The following is a 7,469-nucleotide window of genomic DNA, read 5'->3' on the forward strand; positions in this document are numbered from 1 at the left end:
ACAACAGTACTTGAGGGCTCTTGATCTTTAAAACCCTCGACTTAATGAAATGATCTTAGAGCTCTTAAATGCATGCAGCTACTGGAAAAAGAAGAATGCCATCCTCCTTCTCTGCAGAGTGGTGGTGGGGATGAGTGGGCACTTGACAGCTAACGTCTCTGAGCTTCAATTTCTTCAACTGTAGAACAACGGAAAGACAATACTTACAGGAATGTTGCAGGGATTAAAATGTGCTAACACAGAAAACTTGGCCAGAGTGGACGCCTCTTGATAGATACTCCATAAATCTTAGTTCCCAGCTGCAGCCAAACGGCTTTGTGACTTTGGGCACATCCTTCACTTTTCTGGACTTCGAAGGCACATGCTGGGTTTGGACCACGTTATTTCCATGGCTCCTCAGAACATGGCCATTCTGGGAGCCCCTGGTGACAGCTTTCTCCGCCCTGGCGGCACTGCCCTACTGACATCTTGCTGTCTCTATAATGACTAGGATGGCCTTACTAACACAGTTACCTCCGAACTGAGATCTGGCAAAGGAGTCATTAGCGATTTAACTAAGTTTAAAAAGAAGATGTAAAAGACCTCCAGATCTCCCACAGTGCTATCTAAAGGACAAAAGGTTGTCATTTAAGTTTTGACCTAATTGTAACATTTAAGGTTAAAATGCGCACCGCTCTATAATCCTTCCTGAATAATTGCAATGTTCCCAGACGATAACTGACACGCCTGGAGGTTGCTAGGGAAGCACTAACTGCACAAGATGAGCGTGAAGAAGTAAAGTACAAGACATGGAAGAGACAGTCACGTCTCCCATCGAATAACCCAGGGCACCATGGCAGAGAGGCCAAGGAGCGGAGCCCAGCTCCCCGCCGTGGTGGGGCTTGGGGTGTAGGGACCAACACTGCTGCAGCTGCGCCCAGGTAAGGACTCTCCATTCGTCGAGCCTCCTCGGGCCTCCTCCCGTACATTATGCTATCGTTATACTCGATCATCATCATGTCTCCCCAGGTACCAGTCAGTTTTTGCTGCAAAACACCACACAATCTCGGCCGTGTAACGGCGAGTACTATTTCTCACTCACGTGCACGTGGGGCCGTACCAGGCCACAGGTTCAGTCTAGGTGCGCTTCATATGTCTCTCAACCTCCTGGGACCAGCAGGCTTCCTGGGGTGCAGTACTTTCATGGTGATGGCAGAAACGTACAGTTTCTTTTAAGGCCTTGCCTCAGAGTTGGTGACCATGAACACTTCTACCCACATTCTACATGCCAAAGCAAGTCACATGGCCAAACCCAACGTCCGTGGGGAGGGGAGGGATAGACTCCTCCCATGGTGGGCAGGGGAGTGAATATTTGCTGAGCAATAACCTAATCTATCACACCCCTTAACACTGTGAGCCTTTCCCAAAAGGGACCATTCTTACTCCCTCCCCAACACGTTGCACAGCTTAGCTATAGAAAACTTGACTCTCATTCATCCATTAAAATCCAGTTCAATGGCACCCAGTGGCGATGCAGTAAGGAAGAAAGCAGTGATGAATCAGAAGTCCAGGTAGGCAAATTGACATCAAATTGGGAAGTCTGTTAGAAATGAATAGAGCTCCAGTTACATTACTCTTTCCTGCAAGGTGGGGTGTAAAAGGAGGGCAGTGCTGAGTCTAAACGTCCTGGAACAACAAGCCAGTGATTAAACTGGGCAAAGAAAAATGACAATTGCCAGGGCCAAGGTGGTGACAGGGCTTTGAGAAGAGGCAGATGCTCAGCCATCACAGTCATGACAGCAGGCAGGAACAGCACCCCAACGACGGGGGCCAGGATTCCAGAACAGTAATGTGCGCCCCCTTCAGCTCAGATCTGCTCCTGGCCTGGGGGCTTGATGACATGGCGGGGTGGGAAGGCTCAGGGCTTTGGCAGTCGAGACTTCTGGATCCTTTCATCACTTCTACTGACAGTGTGGCCTCGGGCAGAATTTCTAATCTCTGAACCTTGACTTCTTCATGTATAAAATGGGAATAATAGTTTTACAGCCTAAAAATAATCTGAAAGAAATGTCCATTGTCCAAAATCTTGAGGAAGGATATTAATGGACCCAAATTTAAGCAAAATACTGTGCAAAAGTGAAAAGCAGGGTATTTTCCAGAAAACTAGGAATGGAGGAAGGTGAAAACCACAGCGGATGTGATGCTTCAGGAAAGAAAGAGTTGAGGACGGGAATATTTATTTAGTGCACATCATGTTCTTATCACTGTGATAAAACACTATATCATATGATTTAAATTTGGAAGGAAAGGGTCAACAGCTGATTATGGTCTTTCCTCCAGCCTCGGGGGCGCCCAAGATTTGATCTTTGCTTAAATCTTTCCCATAGCACTAACTTGAGGAATGTGTAGAGGCATAGCAGCTCCAAGATGCATGCTATGTACACGTCAAGTGCGCATACCTCATTATTGAGGTTATTTATTGAGTAAACTGCAATTGATGAGTGATTGGTAACGGATGAGTTACAGGTGCACTGAGAATGAGCGTTGACCAGTTATCCCTCAGGAAGGTGTGGCAAGACGTAGAAGCCACAATCCCCAGAACAGATCACTGTCTGTGTCCACTCAGCCTTGTCTTGTGACCATAGGGTGTCAACTATACAGCAATTTGGAAAGAAGTGGAAGCTTGAGGACCCCCAAGACCTCTGTTGTGCTATTGACATACATGCAGTGCTGTTGCCCATCTCATATCCTTTCTTAAAGTTAAACTGGACACTGGGTGAAGGCTATTTTGCCCCATGAGTTCCAAACACATTATGAGTCTCAGAGTATTGCTGCTACTCAGGCAGAGTGCACAGTGCAATCCTAAACTGGCTCTCAAACAGGGAAGATAACTTGCCAGAGACTGCATAGTCAGTGGCAGATACTCTTGATTGCCCTCACCCTCAACCTCCTCTCCAGCAGGCTGGGTGCCACAGGGGAAGGTGGATCCAGCCCGGCTCAATGATGTGCCAGTCATGGTGGTCTCCTCCCCTTACTGGTGGCTGATAGGTAGGCAGTGGATCAGTTGGCCAGTGGACATGAGGGGAGGTCTCTAGGGCTCGCGGGAATCTGCAGTCCTTTCTCTTTTATGAAGACCTTGGAGAGACGGTGTCTTTCTGCCCCCAGGAATCACTATGTCTGACTGTGATACCTGGAAAACAGTGACCCTCTTATGAGCAAGAGGGAGCCATCCTGAGGCAAAGGTGGCATACCGAGGATGGCAGAATGGGGAGACACGTTGATCTCAGCATTGAGCTTCTAATTGCAGGAGGCCTGGAGCTGCCTTACTGCTAAGCCTCTCATTATACGCAGCAATGGATTTCCTTATCATTCCAACAAATTTTGGTCACTGTCTTCTTTTACTTACAGTCAAGGGGATCCTAACACATGGGGTCAGTAAGTTCTGGAGCTGAGGAAATAATGGCTTCCCCAAGCCCCAGGAGGGTACCTGGTGAAACACTGACCACACAGGATCAGCAATGTTAATCTATCACTATGCAACAATCTGGTCTGGGAGAAAGAGTCGAGCCAGGCACCAGAGACAGAAAGCTCCCGAGGGTCAGCACCGAGTTCTCCCAGTGGAGGAACAGAGACCCGAGGAGAGGCAGCCATCAACACAGGTAAGAATCCTCAGTCAGGCATCCCTGGTGCCACTAGTTGGCACTACCCTCCAGCCTAAGGGCACTTGACAGCACCAGTTTTGAAAACTCTTAGGTGAATATGTGCAGTTTATTTGGGGGAAAATGCTGGCATGATATTAGGACCTATGTGTAGGCAGATGTTGGACAGGGAAATTCAAAATGTACAGATGAAAAATTCTATCCACTGGGGACTTTGGAGCCCCTCAAATAACACCCAGGAGATAACTGCCAGGTCACTCCACACTGCAGACCAGCTCCGCACAGGGAAGCATATTTCCATGTCTTAGATGAGGTCCTGGCCATATAACTGACTTACACTCTGAATGTAATGATGCAGCACGTGCTAGACTGGAAAAGTCTCTACTGGAAGTGGAGGTGCTTGTCCACAGGAACATTAGCTGGTGTCATGGAGAATAATGGCCGAGTCACAGGTCCATGAGTGAGTCACTTGTTTCTGACACTCACATATTTGGTTTCTATGCCTCCTTTATTCTTAGATGCATAATCCACGTTACCAAACACCGAGCAGGACTACTGAGTCTCCTCCTTTTGGAGGTGATGCTAATTCGAGACATTCTTCCCAGGCCCTCCGCACTGACACGGGTTACAGAGAATGCTGATCATCTATTCCTCAGGAAAGCTCTGCAAAGAAGGATAGTCGCGCATATGTCTGAGACTTTTGCAGGGCAACAGGCCTGTCAGCAACCTCGAGGATGGATGGGCTGACCTGTAAAGGTCCCCACTGCCAGCAGTCGCTGATTGATGAGAAAGGGGTGAGCTCGGAGAGAGGAGTTTGAAAAGCTTCATTTCAAATGTGACTCTGAGGCAGGGAACTGCTCTATAACCACAAGTTGCTGGAGGGACTTTTTTTTGGTCTTTCTTTTATATCTTGGTTTTTTATGCACATCAACAGACATGCAGATAAGGTCAAGGAACTTCCTCAGACACTCTTCTACCTGTCTCTGTTACACTTTGCTCAGCCGAGGCATCTTTCCAGGCCGGCAATCGAATTAAATAACCTGAGTATCCATGAGTCACTTCTATAAATTGCATTGCTTGTAACTGTCCGCAGGTCTCCTTGTAACGGCTACAGAATAAATCCTTCTCGTTAAGATGGAAAAGCTGGGATCTCCACTTTACCAAAGTGACGCCTGACTCCTGAGGTTTACATTTCTTGAAAGGCTTCCTCCCTCCTTGGGTCCAGGCAGAGTGTTGAGGATTTGCCTGGGGATCACTCTGTCACCTTGAAAAGGCAAAGGAAAGTTCTGCGTGCAAAGCTTGCAAATCTCAAATGATGGCCTCTCCATACCCTTTAACCACAGAATCTTGGCTTCCCTAAAAGTCAGACCTGCAGTCTGGTGTATTCAGGGGAAAGAAGCAGGGAACCAGAATTTATTGCACACCTGCAATGAACCAGGCACATTTGGTATACTCTTTTGCAGGTAATTTTCAAGAGAGAGTTAAATTCCCAGAGAAGTTAAATAACTTGCACAAGATAACTAATACATAGAATTCTCAGGCACCAACCAATCAAGAACTTTCCATAAATTATCTCATTTAATTCATATGTAAACGCTAATCAAGAATTACTCCATTCATTCCCATTCTCATCTCACAAACAAAGACTTTGAGACTTAGAGAGATTAAGTAACCTGCCCAGAAGGGTGGAAGGACTGGACTCAAACGTAGACGTCTGATGGCCACAGGTGCCTGCTGAGTCCCTATACAATCTACTAAGAGAAGAGCCCAGTTCCCAGCTGTGTGTGCCTGACCCTGCAGTCACATTCTTTCCACTGCACCACGTTCATCTCTGAACAAAGATCATGCAGTTGTCTGGAAGTTGAGATATGTCAAACTCAGGCATGCAAATGCCAGATACCAGATCTCAAGGAATCAAATGGACGTGCAAAGCACATGGAGCTTTCCACACCCACCACTCCACACCTCTATCCTAGCGCTTCTCTTCACACACCATTGGCAGCCCCACTGCCCACTCAGAAAGGGAGAGTGCTGGAGTTAGAAGGGACCAGAGAGAGGGCATGACTCAGCTGGACTCACACAGCAGGCCAGTAGCCGAACCATTATTGGAAGCCTTAGTCTTAGTCTAGAGGAGGCCGTGGCTCTTTAGCTCTGGCTGGAAATCAGAATCATCTGTACAGACTGTTCAAAATATGGACCCCAAGGCCTCATCCCACACCCCCAAGCAGACTCTCCAATGTGGGCCACAGGTACTTGTACTTTTTAAAAATATCCCCAAGGCTTGGAGTGATTGTATTTCTGTATACTTTTGCATTATCTGAATCTTGCATGATGAAAATGAATCAATTACTTTTTCTGTAATAAAATAAACAAATAAAAGTGTCGTGTGTGTGTGTGTGTGTGTCTTTGGTCTCCAAGCTTCCCAGGCTCTCTGGATGTGTGACGGGATTCAAGACCTCCTGGTGCTGTCCCATCTATTCCAGGATGTTACTGCTCAAAATTCTTACCAATTTCTTCCATTAAACCTCTTATTGAAAATCAAAGAAATAGTATCTACCTTGACAAAGGAGACCAAAGAAAGAGAAAATACCTACAATAAAAGTGAATTAAGCTAGGGTTTAAAGTGCAGGAAAGGCTATACAGACTTTGAAGTCAGAAAGCTCTAGTTTGAGTCCTCACGTTGATTGCTAGCTCAGTTTTCTTGGACAAGTACTTCAACTGCTCTGAGCTCCACTTTCCCCATCGATCTGATGAAGATCATCGTCTCCGTCCTGCAGGACCGTGGTGAGTATTAAACACAATAGTGTGTGTAGCACATCTAATGCATACTTGATGCCAACAAATGGTAGCTATTATTATCATTAATATCGTTATTATCAAAACTAATATTTTATTAGCATTGATGACCTTTCACTTCCAAGAAATGAATGGGAAGAAAGAAAAGAAATTCAGGAGCATTTACATAATGAAAAGGGAGCAATTCACAAAGTATTCAGGCACAGAAAGCATCTGCAGGTCCCTGCAGGTCCCTGCAGACGCTTTCTGCAAGCTCTCCTCCAGCTATTTGATCCTTCTCCTTTTATGCTGAGAGTTCACAAGGCGAGACTCCCTGCTCCTTCTGTAGCTGGTGTAAGGCCAAGTACATGGGCAGCACTCAAGAACACAATTTTATCTCCTCTCTCTTTTCAGAGCTGCCTCAGGAGAGTAAAATCAACCACTGTCCAGGTAATCTTTGTGGAAGAAAAGCAGCATCAAAAATTGGAAGGTGCTTGTTTAACTTTCCAAAGAAAGAGGCATTGTGATCTCTTCACATTTTGTGGCATGTGTAGAATCAGATCCCATCAAATGGAGAGTGTAACGGCATCAGAGAAAGGAAAAGGGAATCAATCAGAGGGTTCCATCTCCTCCAAGAAGATTAACAGTGGGAATTTGGCTGTTAAAGTCATCTCGTCATATCATGACAAAAGGAGGACACCCAGGGAGCTCCTGTTGGAGACAGATTCAGAGGAAATCACCCTGATGGATGACAGTGGACTCCAGGAGCACCTGCGGAAATCCAGCGCTAAATAACAGGAGGAGGAAATAATAAGGAAGGAATCACAAGACAAATTGCAGCATGAAAAAGCATCCTTTAAAAAAAAAAAAGTAGAGCTTCTGTAAAAATGACATCAAATAAGTGGTTACAAAATGGAAAGCCACAGTCTTGGAGCAGACTTGCCATGGAGCAGTGCCAACGGCCCCACAGATCTGCCCTTCGTCTGTAGCTCATCCTCAAAGACAGAGTGGTCCACCCGGCAGCCTCATCACTCCTCCAGGTTTTGCTGCGGGGCA

This window comes from Equus caballus, chromosome 18, assembly GCF_041296265.1.
Source record: "Equus caballus isolate H_3958 breed thoroughbred chromosome 18, TB-T2T, whole genome shotgun sequence".
Classification (NCBI taxonomy): domain Eukaryota; kingdom Metazoa; phylum Chordata; class Mammalia; order Perissodactyla; family Equidae; genus Equus; species Equus caballus.